Below are 23,018 nucleotides of genomic sequence, written 5' to 3'. Positions count from 1 at the left end.
AAGGGGGTGGGACAAAGCTCATCTGATAGCCAAACCTGTCAGTCCTGACCTCTGGAACTCTGGGTATATCACATGACCCAAAGGTCCTTAAACCATAGCATAACAAATTAAAGGCACATGACCTCTAAGGTCCTATACAGAGGTATCCTATATTAAAGTATATACATTAAATATTACATTAAGAGGCGACTAGGGGTTAGCCCTTCAGGAGAGCCCATTAGCATGGAGGGACTTTGGCTGAGGGGACTCCAGACAAAAGGGATAGGACATGTCCTGTACCGGGACACCACACTAGCATCTGCAGAAAGACACTCTGAAAGTCTCCTCTGCTGTCTGGCAGATCAAGGCTACAAGGCCTCAAAACAGAAACTCCAGTGGTGTTCCACTTCAGTTGTCTTCCTTGGTCACTGCATCTCAAGGCACAAGACACCTTACTCAGGACAGGATTAAAGCCATACAGGCTATCCCTGTATCAACAAAGGTAGTTATAAAAGTTTCTTTTTTAACAGTAAAATAGAAAATCTTAACTAAAAGCATTGGAATAGTATTGACCCTCAGAATAATGATACCCTGTCAGTATCTGCACTACGTAAAAACAAACCCCCACCCCACACACATTTGGCGGTGCAAAAAATAACACTTATGTCTTAAAAAGGAGAGGAGGGAAAAAAACATGAAAATTGTTGGTCCTTAAAAGGGTACTCTGTCCCTAGACATCTTATACCCTATCCAAAGGATAGGGGGATTAAATGTCTGCTCATGGGGGTCCTGCTGCTGGGGACCCCCGCGATCTGCCTGCGGCACCCAGCGTTCGTTTAGAGCATCGGGTGCAGCTCCGGAGGCTCGTGACGTCATGGCCGCACCCCACTCGACGTCACGGCCACGCCCCTCAATGAAAGTCTATGGGAAGGGGTGTGACAGCTGGCGTGACCTCTCCCATAGACTTTCATTGAGGGGGCATGGGCATGATGTCACGAGCGGGGCGTGAACGTGACACAACGAGCCTCCGCCCCGCATCGCCAGTCATCCGCCATGGAGGGAAGTTCGCTCAGTGCACCAGATGTCCGGGGAGCCACAGCAGAGATCACGGGGGTCCCCAGTGGTGAGACCCCTGCAATCAGACATCTTATCCCCTATCCTTATGGATAGGCGATAACATGTCTAAGGGTGGAGTACAATGTGTAGCTTTTTTTATTCTTTTATACTCACTTTATTACATACTCCTTAGCTATTCCTTTGCGGAGACGCTTTTGGAATATCCCAAGTTGGCTCAGGTAGATCCCTGCCGCACTATACGTCTCCTTGTCTCTGAAGACGAGTGATGTGGCATTAATAAGATATGACAAAGCGCTTCACGTTCTTGAGATAATTGAAGACTGTCTGATGAGTGTTTCCCATTTCCAGCAACTTGTCAAAGTAATCACATGACTTCTCAATGTTATAAATGAAATCTAGTGCTGGCTTTTCACTGTTGGTGAATAATAAGAATCGTGCTACATTCTCAACCTAAGATAATATGGGAAAAAAAAAAAAAAAAAGATATTACGAAAAGGAAGAGACTGACCTTGTTATTTTCATGAAAATTTGGTTCTTACCTCTTGTTTATAACGCACTATTCTTAACGTATTTGAAAGGAATTTTTGGAAGCCAGCAAGGGGTTCTAATTCTACAGACTGCCTCTTATACATTCCTGCATCCGCCATCTTTTTCTTAACGGGTGGTTCCATTTATAATTGGGCTCAATTATCACAGTTTTGGTGTCCGTTACTTTGTGTTCTTTTTCTTTTGTCTCTGAACAACAAATCATGACGGCTTCTTGTTTTTTCTTTACAGCCTTATTTTGGAGTCGAGAGCTGTAAAAGAATTAGATTTATTATTACCCGTTTAGGAATATTTCAAATATACCGTGGAGTCATGGGTTCTGACTGGGTCAGAATGAAGCAGAGAGACACGAGTCTCCATTGTGACCCTGGCAGCCATGTTTAAGCAGATGCATGCAAAGATAAACTTTAAATACTAACTGATAAATACTATTTAACCCCTTAAGGACATGCACCGTAAGTGTACGGCACTGCATAGTGTCACTTAGCGCACAGCACGGCTGTGACACGAGCGCAGGAGATGCGCTCGCTTTATTCCCGGTGGCTGTCAGCAGCCCCGGATCTGCCGGTAATGGCGGACATCAGTGATCGCGCTGATGTCTCCCATTAACCCCTCAGATGCCATGATCAATACAGATCTCAGCATCTGCAGCAATTGGCTTATCTGATCACCCGCGGTACTGCCTATCTATCAGCAGGCACCCGCGTGCAAACACCATGTTGCCGATCACCGCAAATCAACAACCAATTCAGACCGCTTCCGGGTCAATTGGGTCTCTGGTGACCCGGAAAAAGGATGATTGGGGCTGTCCAAGACAGCCCCATTCACCCTTACCCAGCAGGAGTGAGGTGGCACGGGTGCCACCTCACGATCACGTGATTGATCCTTTGGAACAACCGACCATTCACTGTTGGGTGGTGATCGGGGCGGAAATCGGGGCTGGCGGGGTCCCTTACCTTTCCCTGTCTGTATTTGGGTTCTTCTCTGGGGTTCTTGGTTTAGAATCCTTTATTTTCATCCGACGTTTCTTTTAGTGTCTTTTACTGTTGCTTGGAATAAAAAGAATTTAAAAATCTCATTAAAATAATACAATTGCTAAATTGGATTAAAGACCATACAAACCAAGTGACAAGAGGACAGTTGTAGATCATAAATCCACGGACACTAAGGAACATTACATTTTCCTGGCACCCAATATCGCACACCAGTTCGGCAACCTGATTGAATTCAATGGCGAGGCCCTTGGCCACAACTTTAACCAGGTTGTTTTTGGCTTCAGCAAATGTTGCCTTGATTTCCTCATCACTCCGGTCCTTCATGCATATTTTTCATAGATTCTTTTCTAGGGGCTTTTCTGTCTTATTACAAATGGGGCAGATCAACGGGGTCCGGGGCCTTTGTATGAAACATTTAGAGGTGTTATTCAGCTATTAAAAAAGTGTCCCCTATTCACAGGATGGGGCCTGACTCTCCCTGCATAACACCCTGTCCCCCACCTTCTGAGATGTCGGCCCACTCAGACAATCACCAACAGAGGCGGGCTACCGCTGCAACTGGTGATTGGCTGAGCGGGCCACCTCAAAAAGGTGGACTCCAGAGAGTTTCACAGGGAGAGTCGGGCCAAGTTCTAGAGATAGGGGACACAATTTAAATAGCTGAATAACCCCTTAATCACTGAAGATAATTTTAAAATCCTGGAGAGGAGTCTCCTGCTCACTGAGCAAGTACTCTCTGGGGTAGAGGTGGGGGAGGATAGTGGGACGGAGGTGCAGGACAATCAGGCAGTTAGCTGGGTTACAGAAAACGAGGTAGAGGCAAAAGGGTCAGGGAGGCTAGTCCTGAACTGGCACACACCAACAAGTTTGCTCAGTTGGCAGATGCCCTTTCAGAGCTAGGAGAACTCTGCCTCTGACCGCCGGGGGGAGGGGGGGTCTGCTCCAGGAAGGAGGGAGGGAGGAGTGCAGGGCAGGCCAGTCAGGTACTTGTAGTGGGGGACTCAATTAGGAGGACAGACTGGGCAATCTGTCACAAAGACCGGGATCGCCGAACAGTGTGTAGTCTTCCTGGTGCTCGAGTTCGGCACATCGTGGATCGGGTTGACAGGTTGCTGGGTGGGGCTGGAGAGGACCCAGCAGTCATGGTACATATTGGCACCAATCACAAAGTAAGAGGTAGGTTGAGTGTCCTTAAAAAGGATTTCAGGGACTTAGGCTGCAAGCTTAAGGCAAGGACCTCCAAGGTAATTTCTGAAATATTACCTGTACCACGAGCCACACCAGAGAGGCAGTAGGATATTAGGGAGGTGAATAAGTGGCTCAGAAGCTGTGTAGGAAGGAGGGGTTTGGGTTCATGGAGAACTGGGCTGACTTCGCTGTAGGATACCGGCTCTACCGTAGGGACGGGCTGCACCTCAATGGGGAGGGTGCAGCTGTGCTTGGGGAGAAGATGGATAGAAGGGTGGAGGAGTGTTTAAACTAGGGACTGGGGGTGGGGGGGGAGGGAACCTACAACACAGAGGGGGAACTTCATGTACCTGGGGGTGGAGCGGAGGGAGGGGGTTAGAATAGTTAATAGGGATAGGAGTCATATGGGAAAAAAAAACAAAAAAACGACAAAACATTGAATTGCCTGTTGACTAATGCCAGAAGTCTGACCAATAAAACTGACGAACTGGAGTTGAACATTTCTGAGGAGGATTATGATATAGCGGGTATAACAGAGACTTTGTTGGATGATAGCTGTGACTGGGCGGTCAACATACAGGGATATAGTCTATTGAGGAAGGATCGGACAAAACGGAAAGGGGGAGGAGTTAGTCTTTATGTAAAGTCCAGTCTGAAGGCCGCACTGCGGGAAGATACATGGTAGGGATATGATAATGTGGATTAATTATGGGTAGAAATATATTGAGATAAGAATCAAAAAAATTCTAATAGGGGTTTGCTATAAGCCATCAAACATTATGAAAGAGGCAAAAGATCAATTCAGGGATGTGGAAATCCTATCGCCCGACACCATGGACATGTAGTTCCGGGCAGGTGAATTTTTCATAGATTTAGCCCTGTATTGGGCAAGCAGGGTCGGACCGACTTGCCCCCTTTTTTTTATTTTTTATTATAAATAATGCCGGTGTGAGGTGCAGGAGCAGATGCAGACTTGCATGGGATGCAAGTCTGCACCTCACACTGGCACTCCGGGTGTATTGAGTGGGCTCCTGACTCATGCCCGCTCCATCCTCTGTGGCCCCTGGACGATTTCAGTAGCTGGGGGCTGCCACTAATAGCTCAGCATGCTGCATGATCTGAAGGTTGTCTAAAGGGATCTTTTAACAATCCCTGGTGGTCTAGTGGGGTGGATCGCCCCCCCCCCCCCCTGCAGCGTGATCGCAGAGGGCGGGGGGGGGGGGGGGGCTTACCTCTGCATTCATGGCTGCCCCCGTGGATCTGCATTCAACAAAATGAGCACAGATCAATGGAGTCCAATAGAAATGCATTGATCTGTATGAGGAATCTAAAATGATTCCTCCTAAAGAAGTGTATTTAAAAAAAAAAGTTTAATAAAAGGTTTAAAAACATGAACCCCTTCCAAGTTCTTAGTACCCCCCTTTCCCATATAAAAATGTGTAAACCTAAAAATAAACATCTGGTATTGGTGCTTGCATAATTGTCCGAACTATTAAAAAAAATAACATTTTATATCCCGTACAGTAAATAGCATCAACGTAAAAAAAAATGTTATAACATCAAAGCCCAGAAAAAAATGAAGTAATAAAAGTGTTCAAAAAGTCTGACCAATACCAAATTGGTACCGATACAAACAGTATATTATGGCCCAAAAAAATAGCCCTCATACAGCCCAGTACATGGACAAAAATTTCTCTAGGGATCAGGAATAAAAAAAAAAATAAAAATCATTAAAACATGAACGAAACAAATTTGATATTTGTGTAATCAGGCGGACCTAAAGTATCCAAACATGTAAGTTTGACCACAAGGTGAATGGCAAAAAAAAGAAAACCCCCATTTTTTGTCAATTTCACCTCACAAATAAATATTTGTTTCAGAGCATAAGCTATGGAAAAATGAAAGGTGTCATTACAAATAGAAATGAGCGAACTTACAGTAAATTTGAGTCTTCACGAACTTCTCGGCTCGGCATTTGATGACTTATCCTGCATAAATTAGTTCAACTTTCAGGTACTCCCGTGGGCTGGAAAAGGTGGATACAGTCCTTGGATACTCTTTCCTAGGACTGTATCCACCTTTTTCAGCCCACCGGAGCACCTGAAAGCTGAACTAATTTATGCAGGATAAGTTATCAACTGCCGAGCCGAGAAGTTCGTGACGAATCGAATTTACTGTAAGTTCGCTCATCTCTAATTACTAAGTATACTTAGCCCCACAAAAAAACAAGCCTCATATGGGTCTGTAGATGGAAAAATAAGAGTTATGGCTGTTATAGGGTGAGAAGGAAAAACGTAAGTGCAGAAACTAATAAAGACCTTATTTACAGACTATTTTGGTTGAAATTATTTGATCTACCAGGACAAATGTATTTTCTTGAGGGACAAGTAGATTGTGCTCCGCTTTAGTCCCTTGGACAATTTTATTTATTTATTTATTTTTTTTTTTTTCCCCCCACACCCCTGCAATTACTGAGGCAAATAAACAAGGCAGCAAATAATGATGTGAATAATGGGGGTCTTTAGTTATCCTGATATAAACTGGGAGACTGAGACCTGTGAACCACATAAAGGAAACAGGTTTCTGACTATAGCTAAAGACAATTATCTGTCCCAAATGGTTCAGGGCCCGACCAGAGGGGCGCCCTACTAGACTTAATGTTAACCCAAAGACCTGACAGTAACTAATGTACAAGTAGAAGGACACCTAGGAAATAGTGATCATAATAAAATACATTATAACTTGTTCTTCAATAAGGGAATCTCTTGAGGGGCCACAAAAACAATGAACTTTAGGAAGGCAAAGTTTGATCTACTCAGAGAAGCCCTTAATATAAAATGGGATAATGTCCTCAAAAACATGAATGCTGACACTAAATGGGAGTCTTAAAAATATCGTAAAATTCTCACTGAAAGATGTATACACCTTATGGGAATAAAAGGGTCAGAAATAAAAGAAAACCAATATGGATGAATAAGAACGTTAAAGGGGTTCTCCGCCATAAGGTGATTTTAGTATGTACCTGGCTGGCACTAATGGACATGTTTAGGAAGGATCTGTGCTTGTCTTGGGGATAAATGGCTATGTTCTGAGATTACCATAACACTGTGGCTAGCTTTTTGTGAATTGGCAGTTCCCGTTTGGCTTTTTTATTTTTCTTACTACAAATCCCACAATTCCATTTTCCTCCCTCCCACACCCATTGAAACATGAATGAACTGCAGACCTGTGGTTTTCAATCAGGGTGCCTACAGCTGTTGCATTAGTTGCAGATTGATCCCTCCATCCATCAGATGACTAGTTCACTAAAGTGCAGTTTTTTCCCTCAAATTTACCATTTTTACAAATGGTAATGGGATAAAATTCCCCAAAAATTTGTAACCTCATCTCTTCTGAGTATGGAAATACCCCATGTTAGGACATTAAATGCTCTGCGGGCGAACTATAATGCTCAGAAGAGGAGGAGTCACATTTGGCAAGCAAATTTTGCCAAAAATGTTTTTGGGGGGCATGTCACATTTAGGAAGCCCCTATGGTGCCAGGACAGCAAAAAAACAACCCACATAACATACCATTTTGGAAACTACACCCCTCAAGGAACATAACAAGGGGTACAGTGAGCCTTAACACCTCACAGGTGTTTTACAACTGTGTTAAAGTTTGATGTGTAAATGAAAAAAAAAAACATTTTTTTCACAAAAATTTTACATTTTTACAAGGGGTAATAGGAGAAAATGACCCCCCAAATTTGGAAAAAATAATGAGTATGGAAATACCCCATGTGTGGACGTCAAGTGCTCTGCTGGCAAACTACAATGCTCAGATGAGAAGGAGCGCCATTGAGCTTTTGGAAAGAGAATTTGTTTGGAATGGAAGTCAGGGACCATGTGCATTTACAAAGCCCCCCGTGATGCCAGAACACTGGACCACTGGATCAGACACCTGTGGGGCATAAATGCTCACTGTACACATTACGTGAGGGGTGTAGTTTCCAAAATGGGGTCACATGTGGGGGGGGGGGGTCCATTGTCCTAACACTATGGGGGCTTTGTAAACGCACATGGCCTTCAATTCCGGACAGATTTTCTCTTCAAAAGCCCAATGGCGCTCCTTTTCTGAGCATTGTAGTTCGCCCGCAGAGCACTTTAGATCCACATATGGGATATGTTCTTACTCAGAAGAAATGGGGTTACAAATTTTGAGGGGCTTTATTTTCCTAAAAATAACACCTAAAAATTTTAGAGTAACACCAGCATTTTCGTAAAAAATAAAAAAATCTAATTTTCCCATCCAACTTTAATGAAAATTCGTCAAACACCTGTGGGGTGTTAAGGCTCACTATAACCCTTGTTACATTCCGTGAGGGGTGTAGTTTCCAAAATGGGGTCACATGTTAGATTAATTTTTTTGCGTTTATGTCAGAACCGCTGTAAAATCAGCCACCCCTGTGCCTCAAATGTACATAGTGTGCTCACACTCCTGAGCCTTGTTGTGCGCCCGCAGAGCATTTTACGCCCACATATGCGGGCATTTCTTTACTCAGGAGAAATTGCGTTACAAATTTTGTGGGTCTTTTTCCCCCTTTTACTGCTTGTGAAAATAAAACGTATGGGGTAACACCAGCCTGTTAAAATAAAAAAAATTCGCACCAACAGGCTGGTGTTGCCCCATACTTTTCCTTTTCATAAATGGGTAAAAGGAGAAAGCCCCCCCCAAAATTTGTAGTGCAATTTCTCCCTAGTACGGAAATACCCCATATGTGGCCCTGAACAGTTTCCTTGAAATACGACAGTGCTCCGGAGTGAGAGCCCCATGAGCATTTGAGAACTAAATCAGGGAGTGAATTGGGGTGGACATAGGGGTATTCTACTCCAGTGATTTCCAAACAGGGTGCCTCCAGCTGTTGCTAAACAATGCCTTGACATTCAGTGGCTGTCCGGAAATGCCGGGAGTTGTTTTGCAACAGCTGGAGGCTCCATTTTGGAAACACTGCCGTAAAATACATTTTTTATTGGGGGGGGGGGGGGCAGTATAAGTGGGTGCATATGTAGTGTTTTACCCTTTATTATGTGTTCGTGTAGTGCTTTTAGGGTACACTCGCACTGGCAGAGATTTACAGTGAGTTTCCCGCTAGGAGTTTGCACTGCGGGCAAAAATTTGCCACAGCACAAACTTCAAGCAGGAAACTTACTGTAAACTCACCTGTGTGAATGTAACCTCCAGCTGTTGCAAAACTACAACTCCCAGCATGTACTGACAGACAGTGCATGCTGGGAGTTGTACTTTTGCAACAGCTGGAGGCACACTGGTTGGAAAACCTTCAGTTAGGTTCTGTTACCTAACTAAGAATTTTCCAACCAGTGTGTCTCCAGCGGTTCCAAAACTACAACTCCCAGCATGTACTGATCGCCGAAGGGCATTGTCAGGCCCATGGCCTGATTATTAAACTCCTATATGTGTATTATAATTATAACCGTGTGATGTATTATCCAAGCCATGAGCGAGAGGTCATTCAGACTGTGGGTTTGTGTATTGCATTTTATTGGGGGTCTGGCTGTTTGTTTACATCTCCTTTGAAGTCAAAGGCTTTTTTGGAGCAGCAGGATGTAAGGTGCACTCCCATCATATAATCTCACTGATAAGGGGGCCAGGAAGAGAGAAGTGGGATCAGAGGGGAGGGGGGAATGGAGTCTCCCTCCCAAGAAAGCAGATATGATATTTAAACAATGCTAGACTAAAAGTTGGTTGTTAAAGGCTGTGCAACAAGCCGACAAGACCCTCCTAAGAACAGCTGGAACTCACTCTCATGGACTGCTATATCCTCATGCTGTAAGAAAGTCATCTTTTGTTTTCTGAACTTGCCTTGCTAAACTTTCATATTTTTGTAACTATGTCATTTGTTTATTTTTATGCATAGCACTGATACCTTTTATCAGATTAAATGTTTAATCGGCTCTGGTCTTTGATCTCTAAATATATGAGCTCACCTTTCTGAAGGCAGCTCTGGTGGAAACACGTTTATCTAAGGGTTAATTTGGGCACTTGCTGGGACTAGTAGTGGATACCCAGAGGTCTGGCGGCTTTAACCCTTGCACCATCACACACACTAATGTCTTGGCTGGACCGATAGGGTGTGTTCGTGACAGACATGATGAGAGATGTAGTTATGCAACAGCTGGAGGTACGAAACTACAATTCCCAGCATGCCGAGACAGCTGTTTGCTGTTTAGGCATGCTGGGATTTGCAGTTTTGCAACATCTGAAGAGCTACAGTTTAGAGACCACTGCACTGTAATCTCCAAACTGTGGCCCTCCAGATGTGGCAAAACTACAAATCCCAGCATGCCCAGACAGCAAACAGCTGTGTTGGCATGCTGGGAGTCATAATTTTGCAACATCTGGAGGGCTACAGTTTAGAGACCACTGTGGTCTCAAACTGTAGCCCTCCAGATGTTGCTAGGCAACTCACCGGCTTCTGTAGGATCCAAAGAGCCAGCCACACGTCATCGCCGCCCGCCGATCATTGCAGCCGATAATCTCCTCCGCTGCCACCAGATGGGTAAGTGGACTTCGGCGCCGGTCCTCCTTGGTTTCCCCATTCTTTCCCGCCTATTGTTGGTGGGCAGAACGGGGAAACCGAATGTTAACCCCCGCCCCCGATCTGCTATTGGCCGTCTCGTTTATATGACCAATAGCAGGGATAGGAGGGGTGGCACCCCTGCCACCTCACTCCTATCCCTTCGGGGGGGGGGGGGGGGGGTGGAGAATCATGGGTGTCTTGGACAACCCCAATCCCCTTACTTTCCAGGTCACCATAGACCCATATGACCCAGAATTGCGCAAATTGCCTGTGTGAACTCACCGATTTGCGGCGATCGCCGACATGGCGGGTCTGATGACAACCCCCCCCCCCTGGGCATTTGCGCAGGGTGCCTGCTGATCAATATCAGCAGTCACCCCGATCCGAAATTCGCACGGACGTACATGTACGTCATGGGTCCTTAACTACCAGGGTCCCATAACATACCGGTATGACATGGGTCCTGAACAGGTTAAGGGGGCAATAAAAGACAAAAATAAATTTAAACTACTAAAACAGGTCGACAGCGAAGCATTAAAAAGCTAGAGAGAAAAAAAAAAAAATGATGAAAGCTGCAAAAATAGACAGAATGACTCATTGCCAAAGAGTAAAACTAACCCCAAAATGTTCTTTAACTATATAAATAGCAAAAAAAAAGTTAACATAAAAAAAAAAAGTGTAGGCCCTTTAAAAAATGATGAGGAAGAAATTATAGACTGAGATCAGGAAAAAGCTAATATATTTAACAAATTCTTCTCCACTGTATTCACAGAGGAAAATTAAATGCTAAGTGAAATACAGCGAGATGAGGTAAACTCCCCAGTAGAGGTCACCTGTCTAACCCAGGAAGAAGTACAGTGCCACCTACAAAAAAAAAAAATAATAATCAAAATAGACAAATTGCCAGGTCCAGATGGCATTCACCCCCGTGTTCTAATGGAATGAAAAATAGGGGTCTGCCTATTACATTACTAATATTCAGGGACTCTACAGTGACCGGGAAGGTTCCCCCAAGACTGGCGCATGGCAAATGTGGTGCCAATATTTAAAAAAGGGGCCAAAAGGTGACCCAGGGAATTATAGACCTGTTAGTTTAACCTCCGTTGTATGTAAATTGTTTGAGGGTTTTCTAAGAGATTCTATTTGGGAGTATCTTGATAAAAATAAATGTATGACCCCATATCAGCATGGCTTTATGAGGGATCGGTCCTGTCAAACTAACCTGATCAGCTTTTATGAGGAGGTGAGCTCCAGACTGGACCAGGGGCAATGGTTGCATGTTGTATATCTGGATTTTTCCAAAACATTTGATACGGTGCCACATAAAAGGCTGGTGCATAAAATAAGAAGAATGGGGCTGGGGGAGAATGTGTGTAAGTGGGTAAGTAACTGGCTCAGTGATAGCAAACAGAGGGTGGTTATTAATGGTACTTATTCTGATTGGGGGACTTACTAGTAGGGACCACAGGGGTCAGTCTTGTGTCCTGTCCTATTTAATATATTCATTAAGGACCTTGTAGAGGGGTGTGAATAGTAGAGTAGCAATCTTTGCAGATGATACTAAGCTCTGTAAAGCGGTAAACACAAAAGAGGACAGTGCACTGTTACAAATGGAACTGGATAGGTTGTAGGTTTGGGCTAGAAAGTGGCAGATGAGGTTCAACACTGATAAATGTAAGGTAATTCACATGGGGAAGAAAAATCTGGGCTGGGATTATGTGTTAAATGGGAGAACACTTGGGACGACTGACATGGAAAAGGACTTGGGCGTTTTAGTTAACAGTAAATTTAGCTGTAGTGACCAGTGTCGGGCAGCTGCTGGCAAGGCAAATAAAATCATGGGGTGCATCAATAGGGGCATAGATGCCCACGACAAGGAAATAATTCTACCGCTGTACAAATCACTAGTCAGACCACACATAGAATACTGTGTACAGTACTGGGCACCAGTGTACAAGAAAGATATAGTGGAGCTGGAGAGGGTTCAAAGACGAGCAATCAGAGTAATATGGGGAATGGGAGGACTACAGTACCCAGAAAGATTATCAGAATTAGGGTTATTTAGTTTAGAAAAAAGCAGCCTTAGGGGCGATCTAATACCTCCGTATTAATATATCAGGGGGCCGTACAGACATCTCTCACATGACCTATTTATACCCAGGACTATATCTATAACAAGGGGGCATCCTCTACGTCTAGAGGAAAGCAGGTTTATACACCAGCACAGATGGGGGTTCTTTACTGTAAGAGCAGTGAGACTGGAATTCTCTGCCTGAGGAGGTGGCCATGGTGAACTCTGTAAAAAAAAAAAAGAGTTCAAAAAGGGTCTGGATGCATTTTTGGAGAACAACATTATTGCTGGTTATGTATAATAGATTTATAGGGACAGAAGGTTGATCCAGGGATTTATTCTGATGCCATATTTTGAGTCTGGAATTTTTACCTCTTGTATGAGGGTTTTTGCCTTCCTGTGGATCGGATCAACTCAGTATGGACTCAGAGTTATAGGTTGAACTTAATGGACTCTGGTCTTTTTTTCAACCGTATGAACTATGTTACTATGTTACTATGACTGTTAGTAACAATATAAAATATAATGTGAAATAATGAGAAAACCAAAAATACTTACATTTTGAATTTTAGTTTCACGATAAGTTGCTTACACCTGTAATATACAAAATCAAAAGTTAAATCTTTCAAATAAGTCTGGTTACATATCAAGTAAAACTTCAAGTAAATACCCCTTTAAGTAAAAACCTTAAAGGGGTACTCCGCCACTAGACCTCTTATTACCTACCCAAAGGAAAGGGGATAAGATGTCTGATCGCGGGGGTCCCGCCATTGGGCACCCGGCGTTCATTTAGAGCATTGTGTGCAACGCCGGAGGATCGTGACCTCACGTTCGCGCCCCGTTCATGATGTCACGGCCACACCTCCTCAATGCAAGTCTATGGGAGGGGGCGTGATGACCATCATGCCCACTTCCATAGACTTGCATTGAGGGGGCATGGCCATGACATCGACAGTCATCCGGCAAGGAGTGAAGTTCACTTTGTGCACCGGATGTCTGGGGTGCCGCAGCAGGACCCTACGATCAGACATCTTATCCCCTGTTCTTTGAATAGGGTATAAGATGTCTAGGGGCGGAGAACCCCTTTAAGCATACTTGTCAAATGACACACAAAAAAAATGCTTCTATATGTTACTCACTAGGTCATGCAGATATTTTACAAGTTTTTTCTTCTACATCTATAGCGTTTGTATTTGCCTCACAAACCCTCTGTTCTGCTGCTCACTCATACCGACATCCACTGCTCAGGAAGGGATGTGTCCGAGGCAAGAATTGAGCCCACCCTCACTCATGCATTTGCTTACTCCCTCCATTCCCAATCGGGGTTCCGTTGAAAACTGCCGGGGGTTACGCTGGCTCCAACAGGTGCAGGGAAGGGAACACAGCGCCGGGAGGGATTGAATGCAATGGGGATAGTGCACCGGATTGTTCCCAGCCTCCCAGATTGTTCACGGCCTGCCTGATTTTACCTGGCCCCCCCACAGAAGGACGGCTCAGCTCAGTATAATAAAGGTAGTGCTCCCTCTCCCCTCTGTCGCTCCTCTGTTACCCTTGTCCACTTTCCTGTCATCCATGTTCACCCCCCCCACAATGTCCAACTCCCACAATTCACCCCTCTGTCCCTTTGTCACCCCTGTCCACACCTCTAACCCCTACACCCCCCCCCCCCCCCGGTCACCCATGTACACCCCTCTGTAACCACTTTACACCCCTGTATTCTTCCTAAAAGGGGAATCTGGAGGCTGATGCTGGTAAAGTGTGGAGCCTAATAGGTTTGTTTTGCAGGTTTAAAGGGGGTATTCCTGGCAAAGACCTTTTTTTATATATCAACTGGCTCTGGAAAGTTAAAACAGATTTGTAAATTACTTCTATAAAAAAAAATCTTAATCCTTGCAATAGTTATTAGCTTCTGAAGTTTTCTGTAACTGCTCAATGATGATATCACGTCACGGGAGCTGTGCATGATGGGAGAATATCCCTTGCATGATGGGAGAATATCCCCATAGGAGCTGGACAGCTCCTGGGACATGAGTCATTAGAAAGCAGTTAGACAGAAAACAGCAACTCAACTTCAAAAGCTAATAACTATTGGAAGGATTGCGTTTTTTTAATAGAAGTAATTTACAAATCTGTTTAACTTTCTGGAGCCAGTTGATATATGAAAAAAAATGTTTTGCCTGGAATACCCCTTTAACTGTGAAGTATTGTGGCTGGAAGAAATTGACGGCGCAGACCAGATGGAAGAGAAGGAAACGACGCGCGAAGATGTGACGTGCGAGTTGCTGTATAAAGCAGCACTGTAATCTACATACCCACTGAAATTGATGTTGTACTTTGCATTGGCTTTTTTGCTAGTCAACTTTGACACCGCGCAAAAGAACATTTTTTGCAAGGGTTCCCCAAGCCGAAAAAGGTTGAAAAAAAAGTTAGCTGAGTTTTTTTTCTTTTTTTTTTGGGGGGGTTACACTACAGTAAAACTGACTTTTCTGTGGGTAAGTCAATGCAATTAAATTGATACCCTTGGTTATATAGTTCTTCTGTAGTCAGCTTTTTTTTTTAACAATGAAAGCTCTTCTGACCCTATAACCTCTTTTTTTTATATAACAGTACTATTTTTATTTCGACCTTCAAATATATACATACACACAGGGTGGGCCATTTACATGGATACACCTTAATAAAATGGGAATGGTTGGTGATATTAACTTCCCGTTTGTGGCACATTAGTATATGTGACTTCAAAATGGCCGCCATAGTCATGGTCAAAATGGCCACCATGGTCATGGTCACCACCCATCTTGAAAAGTTCCCCCCTCACATATACTAATGTGCCACAAACAGGAAGTTAATATCACCAACCATTCACATTTTATTAAGGTGTATCCATATAAATGCCCCACCGTGAGATTAGAGATTAGAATATTTATTTGGTATGGCCGCAAACAATTAGAATTTAAAATGTATTATTGTGAACGGTGTAAATAAAAAAATAAATAAGAAAGCCAGAATTGCTGATTTTTGGTCACACTAAAAATTATACATCCATTTTTTTTAAATAGAATTAATAGTATTTTTACACACTTTAAGTCCCCATAAATTGCATTTAGTGTAGAATAGTACGTACAATGATATCGGTGCTCTGTTACTACAGTCTGTCATAGGCAGACTATATGAGAGGAATGATGATGCTGTGGCATGGAGGTAAGAAGCAAAGCTCTTGCTGCCATATAGCTCATCAGACCCCTGGGATAGCACTGCAGGGGGTCCAATGAGCACCTTCACTGCACAGATACCTTCATTTTCCTCCTTTAGATGCAGTGATCACTGATGTCAGCCATTGACTGATGTCAGCTGCTGATAACAGGGAGGGGTGTTGGTGGGGGAGTGACAGAGTGAAGCTCCACATTAGCATATACAGAGGAATGGGGATTACCAAAGAATGGAGGCACAGAGCAAAGAAAGGTAAGTATCAGTGTCACCCCAACTACAGACTTGTACCAACTGGTTAGTGTGGGAAGTGACTGGAGAATAAGGCAACGTAACAGTAGAATAGTCACTACAGCCCAGAAGGTGACTGGGGTATAAGCTTTAATATAACAGAATAGTGAGTGCAGCTCTGGAGGTTTCAGAGGTAGAAGCTATAATATACCTGCAGAATAGGGAGTGTACTTTTGAGGGATAAGACATGATGTAACCCTAGTATAGTGACTACAGCTCTGGAGGTGACTGGGGCATAAGCTATAATATAAAAGCAAAATAGTGACTGCAGCTCTGGAGGTGACTGGAGAATAAGAGATGATGTAACAGCAAAATAGTGATTGCAGCCTTGAAGGTGGCTGGGATATAAGACATAATATAGCAGTCACATTTTAACTGCAGCTCTGAAGGTTGCTGGATGATATGACATGATGTTACAGTAGAATATTGACTTCAGCTCTGGAGGTGACTGGAGTATAAGATAATATAACAGCAGAATAGCAGATCTGGAGCAGACTGGGATGTAAGATATATGACAACAGAACAGTGAGTGCAGCAATGGAGGTGACTGGGGGATATGACATGATGTTACAGCAGAATAGTGACTGCAGCTCTGGAGGTTGTTGGGGTAGGAGATAAGCCACACAAATAAACAGCCACACAGCCACCATTTGTATTTTGATCTACTTGCTTCTCAACATAATTTTAAAAAATGAACAGGTTTAGTATACATTTTGATCAAAAGGTACAAGCCCACTCACCACGTCAAAGCCACCTAATCAGAGTAGGTCCCTAACCTTACACTGGCGTAGCACCAGGCAGCAGCCTCCAAGGCACCATGCCCACAAATGGAACCACCCAGTGGCCAGGCAGCCCCACTACTGCCCAACCAAGCCCCTGGCTTTGGGCAGCATCACAAGAATGGCTGCCACAGAGATCCAAACCAGAACACTTACCATGTGCTCCCTGCCAGAGAGCTGGGAGAATGTAAGGAGGAAACCATATGCAGTCTCCTGCTAATTAAACCCGCCTGGGCCGAATAGGTGGAGTGGAGTGCTGGCCATGGAAGAAGGGAGAGACTATAAATGTGCAGCACAAAGAGAAACACAGCCGCACATCCTCTGTTTGTAATTTGATCTAATTGCTTCTCAGCATACTTTTAAAAAAACTAGCAGGTTGTTAGTATATATTTTGTTCAAAAAGTAAGATAATAATTTAAGATATAACAGCAGAATAATGACTGCAGCTCTGGAGGTGACTAGGGAATAAGATAATAGCGGAATAGTGACTACAGTTGTGGAAGAGACTGAAGGATAAGACATTATATAACAGCAGAATTGTGACTGCAGCTCTGGAGACTACTGGGGTACAAGATATAATATAACAGCAGAATAGTGACTACAGCTCTAGAGGTGACTAAGGGATAAGACATGATATTGCAGCAGAATACTGACTGCAGCTCTTGAGTAGTGATGAGCGGCAGAGGCCATATTCGAATTCGCAATTTTTTGCAAATATTTGGACGAATGTTCGTCATATATTCGCAAAATTTGCATATTCGTTATATTTGTTATTTTGCGCATATGTGCAAATATGCACATATTCGCGAATATTGCGCCCTCACTTCTTTAATGGTATAGGGCACTATGCCTAGTGCATTAACTCTGTTTTTTTGCCTATTGAAATCAATAGGCCCATTGTGGTCTATGGGGATCTCATGGCATGTAAAACAGTAAGATAAGCAGGACTGTTGTGGCAGCACAGTGGATGGGAGACCACCATGTGTTTGAGTCCTGGGGTGGGACAGAGTGTTATAGTGTTGTTGTTTAACTTTACTTTCCTGGAAAAGCTGCTGAGTTGCCCAGAGCAACCAATTAGATTGCTTCTTTCAGTTTTCACAGGGCCTCTGCAAAATGAAGGAAGCGATCTGATTGGTTGCTATGGGCAACTCAGAAACTTTTCCTCTGGACATGTTTTGATAAATCCCCCTCTATGGGGAAGATCAAAACCAGTGTAGGGGAAGAGTTGTGCAGTTGCCCATAGCAACCAATCAGATCGCTTCTTTCATTTCACAGAGGCCTTGTGAAACTCAGCAGCTTTTCCAGGAAAGTGAAGTTAAACCACAACACTAACACTCTGTCCCACCCCAGGACTCAAACACATGGTGGTCTCCCATCCACTGTGCTGCCACGACGGTCCTGCTCATCTTACTGTTTTACATGCCATGAGATCCCCATAGACCACAATGGGCCTATTGGTTTCAATGGGCAAAAAAAAATCACAGAGTTAACGCACTAGGCATAGTTCTCTATAGGTAAATGAAGAAAGGTAGTCCAGCAGTCCCTTAAAACGTAGATCACACACCATCCACCTTCATCTGGTCAGCAAACAACTCCTATGGACGCGTTTCAAACGCATGCGCGTTCTTGGTCACCACACCACCTGTGTGTTCCTCACCTCTTAAATACAAAGTTCAAGAGGGAGGAGCACTTGCTTCAAGAAGACTTATATAAAACACCCTTCGTGTACCTTAAAACTTCTTACAAAAACAGGTAACTTTTAAAACTTACTATTGAATGAAAAAAAGAAAATGGAAGAAAATCTTTGTTGTCTGTTTCTGCATCAAACTATAGGGTTATACATGTTCTACACCGACAGCAGAATCAGCAACAATCGCATTGTGTGTACTGGTTCTGAGAAATCAATGTGATTACATTCTTAAAAATTTCACAGAATAAAATGTTAATAAAAATAAAACATCTAAACGACAACCAGTTCAATTTAAGGTTCACACAGCATGTTGATTTAGTTAGTCAATTTTTTGGGATTTACAGCTTACAGGCATACCAGGACAGACAATACAAAGTTCCACATATCGCAAACCCACATCAGGAAACAGTATTTTACGGGCCAATAGAAACCATCCCATACAAACCATAAGAGCCATTCCAATTGGAGAACTTACCAGGTTAAAACGTAAATTGCACCTCACATTCTACATTCCAGGAAGAGGCAAAACAATTAAAGGACAGGCTCACAAAAAGGGGCTATAGCCATAAACAATTTAATAGAGCCATGAAAATTGTCCAAAGTAAAAGTCAAGAAAATCTTGTGACAAATAAAAAGAAAACAATGTGCAATTCAAATCATAACATAACCCAAAAAACAGTACTTGCAATCACATACAATCCACATTTCAAAAACATTCGTGGTTTAATTTATAAAAATCTGCACCTCCTAAAGGAAGACGAGATCTCGGCAGGTCTTTTGGCACAAGGAGTGGCTGTGGTGCCAAAAAAAGCTTGCACTCTAAAAGATAGACTATCCCCAGCCTAGTTATTTCAGAAACTCAATGTGTGAACACGTGGTTAAGTAACAAAGGTTTCTTTAAGTGTGGAGCAAATCGGTGCAAACTATGTGATGTTGCCAAGGTGTGCAAAGATTTTGCTGATCGTACAGAAAACCACAGATATGACATCAAACAGTACATCAATTGCAATGCGACAAATGTCGTATATGCAATTGATTGCACTGCCTGTAATTTAAAATATGTGGGATGCACTTCACGTCCATTAAAGATCAGGATCCGCGAGCACTTATATGACGCTGTCAAAGTAGAAAGCAATAGAAATAAATCGGGTGCATCCACACATTTTGCACAGGCACATAATGGAAACACATTTTTTTATAGCATATTGCATTGAGAAAGTGAAGAAACCCATAAGAGGTGGTGACAAAGAAAATTGTTCAACCTTGAAGCCTTCTGGCAGTACTCTCTGCGCACCAGAATAGCGCACGGTTTGAACATACGGAAGGAATTAATGTTACACTATTGAAAACATTTTATTCTGTGGATTTTTTAAGAATGTAATCACATTGATTTCTCAGAACCAGTACACACAATGCGATTGTTGCTGATTCTGCTGTCGGTGTAGAACATGTATAACCCTATAGTTTGATTCACAAACACACCGAGCAGAAACAGACAACAAAGATTTTCTTCCATTTTCTTCTTTTTTCATGCAATAGTAAGTTTTAAAAGTTACCTGTTTTTGTAAGAAGTTTTAAGGTACATGAAGGGTGTTTTATATAAAAGTCTTCTTTAAGCAAGTGCTCCTCCCTCTTGAACTTGGTATTTAAGAGGCGAGGAACACAGATGGTGTGGTGATCAAGAACGCGCATGCGTTCGAAACGCGTCCATAGGAGTTGTTTGCTGACCAGGTGAAGGTGGATGGTGTGTGCTCTGTATTTTTAAAGAAAAGTGAAATAAAGGATCTACGTTTTAAGGGACTGCTGGACTATCTTTCTTCATTTACCTATAAGTTCCAAGCCTGGCCGGGCTTAAGTCCTTGCAGACCGTGGAGGAGGTGAACTGAGAGAACTTTATTTCTTATTCATAGTGCCCTATACCATTAAATAGGGGAGGACTCCATATTCGCGCATATGCGCATACATTTTCGCATATGCAGAAAAAACAAATATTCGTAATTATGAATTATATTATATTCACGAATATGCGATATTTGCGATTAAAATTTGAATTGCGAATATTTGTGAGCAACACTACTCTTGAGGTGACTGGGGTATAAAACATGATGTGACAGCAGAATAGCAGGTGCAGATCTGGGGGTGACTGGAGGATAGGTTCACTGGGTGTGTCAGTGTTTGTTCTCCAGACTTCCAGGAGGGGAGAGGCTGATTTATTCACCTGTGTCTCCAGGAAGATATAGCAGCTTCCTGGGAGAGGCCTCAGCATGGACTCCCTGACCTCCACCTCCTGGTAAAGGCTGCCGGGGGTGTAGAGGGAAAGTTACCGACCAGAGCTACAACAGAAGATTTAGTCGGGTCAACAGCACGGGAAGCTGCAAAACTCCTAATGTGGATTATAAGTCTGCAAGGAAGGTGAGCACAAAAAGAGGTGCAGGATGTGGAACAATGGGGGCTCATGGGGCCTAGAGAGTCCACGGTAACCAATGGGTCCTTCAAATCTGCCAGGTGGGTGACCTATAACCAGATTGTAAAAAAAAAAAAAATAACTGTAAGGGTTAAAGGGGTACTCCGGTGCTTAGACATCTTATCCCCTTCCAAAGGATAGGGGATAAGATGCCTGATCGCGGGAGTCCTGCTGCTGGGGCCCCCCAAGATCTTGCACATGGCACCCCATTTGTAATCAGTCCCCGAAGCGTGTTCACTCTGGGTCTGATTACCGGCGACCACAGGGCCGACGGCGTGTGACGTCACGCCTCCGCCCCGGTGTGATGTCATGCTCCACCACTCAATGCAAGCCTACGGGAGGGGGCGTGATAGCTGTCATGCCCCTTCCCATTGACTTGCATTGAGGGGCGGAGTGTGAGGTCACACGGGGGTGGAGGTGTGACGTCACACGCCGCCGGCCCTGTGATCGACAGTAATCAGACTGATTACAAACGGGGATAAGATGTCAAAGCACTGGAGAACCCCTTTTAAGGCCTTTTTCACATCACCATTCGCTTATGACCCGTTAAGGGTCCGATCGTGTTTTTTTTTTTTCCTCTTTTTTCTTCTTCTTTGAGTCAACCCTAAAACAGGTTGGATGCAAACTGCTACTATCAGGTCCCAGTGGCCACCATTCACTTGCATGGGATCTGTCGGTGATCCGGTAATTTTACAGGAATTTTTTCTCCGCTAAACTTCTGGTTGTTGCCGATGGAACTTCGAAAAGCGGATTCTGACAGCAATGTGAACGGGGCCTTAGAGAGAGCCTAAATGTTACTAGACACTGAGCAAAGTCAGTGTCCAGGAACAAGAGGCCGGAGAGCCCCCTAAGGTGAAGTCTCTGCAGCACAAGATCCTGGAGGGAAGCCATGGGTTTAGGGAAAAGCTTCTCAATGAATAGATTTCTGCCAGGATGAAATGCCCAAGGAGAGGGGAGGATAGTGGTTGCTGTGCAGACAGTGAGTAGTAGAGGGAAGCAGTGGAGGTTGGGGTCCCTGTGGTATGAGGGGAGAAGCTGTGCAGAGCGGACAGAGTGCCACCTGGTCCACAAGTATTCTTGCAGCTCAGGTGGCATCAGAACACAGATGGGTAAACCAAAGAATGACATTTTCGACAGACACCTCAAAAGTTTTGATACCACATGAAAATTGGGTGTGCTGCGCAAAGTTGTGTGGGCAGTGTGTTTATTTTGCGCATTGACTTCTGCCAAAATTATCTAATATTGCGCCATTTTTATATTGTCGGTGCAGACGTAATTTTTCTTGTGTGTGCGCAACATAATGACTTTTTGTGCGGTAACAGAAGACCACACACTTGTGCTGCAGGATTTCCATTCAATCTGCCCTAATGATGATAATGTTCAGACCCCCTAGCTGATCTCTAGATATTGCCATGAGAAGTGCGCGGTTCACTCCCAGACTGGCCACAATCTCCGTCGGGCTGCACTACATGGGCTCCATTATAAGGAATACAATTGTTGTATGCCGGCAATCTAAGAAGGTAAAAAAAAAAAAAAAAATGAAATGCCTCCCAGAGTACTAATTTAACCACTTAAGGACCAATGATGTCCTGGGACGTCATGGCACCCTGGGCAGAGATCGGAAGCGGATGCCTGCTGAAATGCTTCAGCAGGCATCCAGGGCGATCGCCGCAAATCGCAAGGGAAATCGCCCTTTCGATCTGCGGCGATACCGGGCTGATCGGGTCTCTGGGACCCGACCGCCCGGTAATTTTGCATGATCCCAGTTGTCACAGACAGCCAGGACCATGCTGGAGGCTAGGAGCAAGGTGGCAAGCCTGCCACCACCTCCTATCCCCTGCGATCCGTCGGTTAGCTAACCGACCAATCGCAGGGGGGGGGGGGGCGGTTACTTCCTCCCGCCCTGCCCGGCCCCTGGAAGTCCAGAGAGGATGGGAGGAAGACCGGAGGACGCAACGGGGGAGTGCTGGGGCCCGGCCCCGATACTTACCTCATCCCTGAAGACTCAGATCCCGGCGATGAAGACGGCGGCGGCGACAGGCGAGTTCCTATTCAGCCGCGGTCGGGCCCTTTACAGCAATGCGACATGCATTGCTGTATTGGGACCCTGTATACTACAACTCCCAGCATGCCCAGACAGCCCTTGGAGTC

The 23,018-nt window shown here is 44.1% G+C and overlaps 1 protein-coding gene and 1 long non-coding RNA gene across 4 annotated transcripts in view; both read right to left on the bottom strand.

Annotated features, from left to right (window-relative positions):
- Nucleotides 1-23,018, bottom strand: part of LOC130296867 (pregnancy zone protein-like) — a 595,153-nt gene that overhangs the window by 210,844 nt on the left and 361,291 nt on the right. The window lies entirely within an intron of this gene.
- On the bottom strand, nucleotides 1,742-13,014 carry LOC130296876 (uncharacterized). Its single transcript, XR_008849326.1, has 3 exons — nucleotides 12,995-13,014; nucleotides 2,559-2,651; nucleotides 1,742-1,853 (listed from the first exon to the last, which is right to left on the bottom strand). It is a non-coding gene; the product is annotated as an uncharacterized LOC130296876 (long non-coding RNA).

The sequence above is a fragment of the Hyla sarda genome, chromosome 12, assembly GCF_029499605.1.
Source record: "Hyla sarda isolate aHylSar1 chromosome 12, aHylSar1.hap1, whole genome shotgun sequence".
Taxonomy (NCBI): domain Eukaryota; kingdom Metazoa; phylum Chordata; class Amphibia; order Anura; family Hylidae; genus Hyla; species Hyla sarda.
Note: the sequence above shows the minus strand (reverse complement) of the source record. Positions and strands in the feature narration are given on the sequence as shown.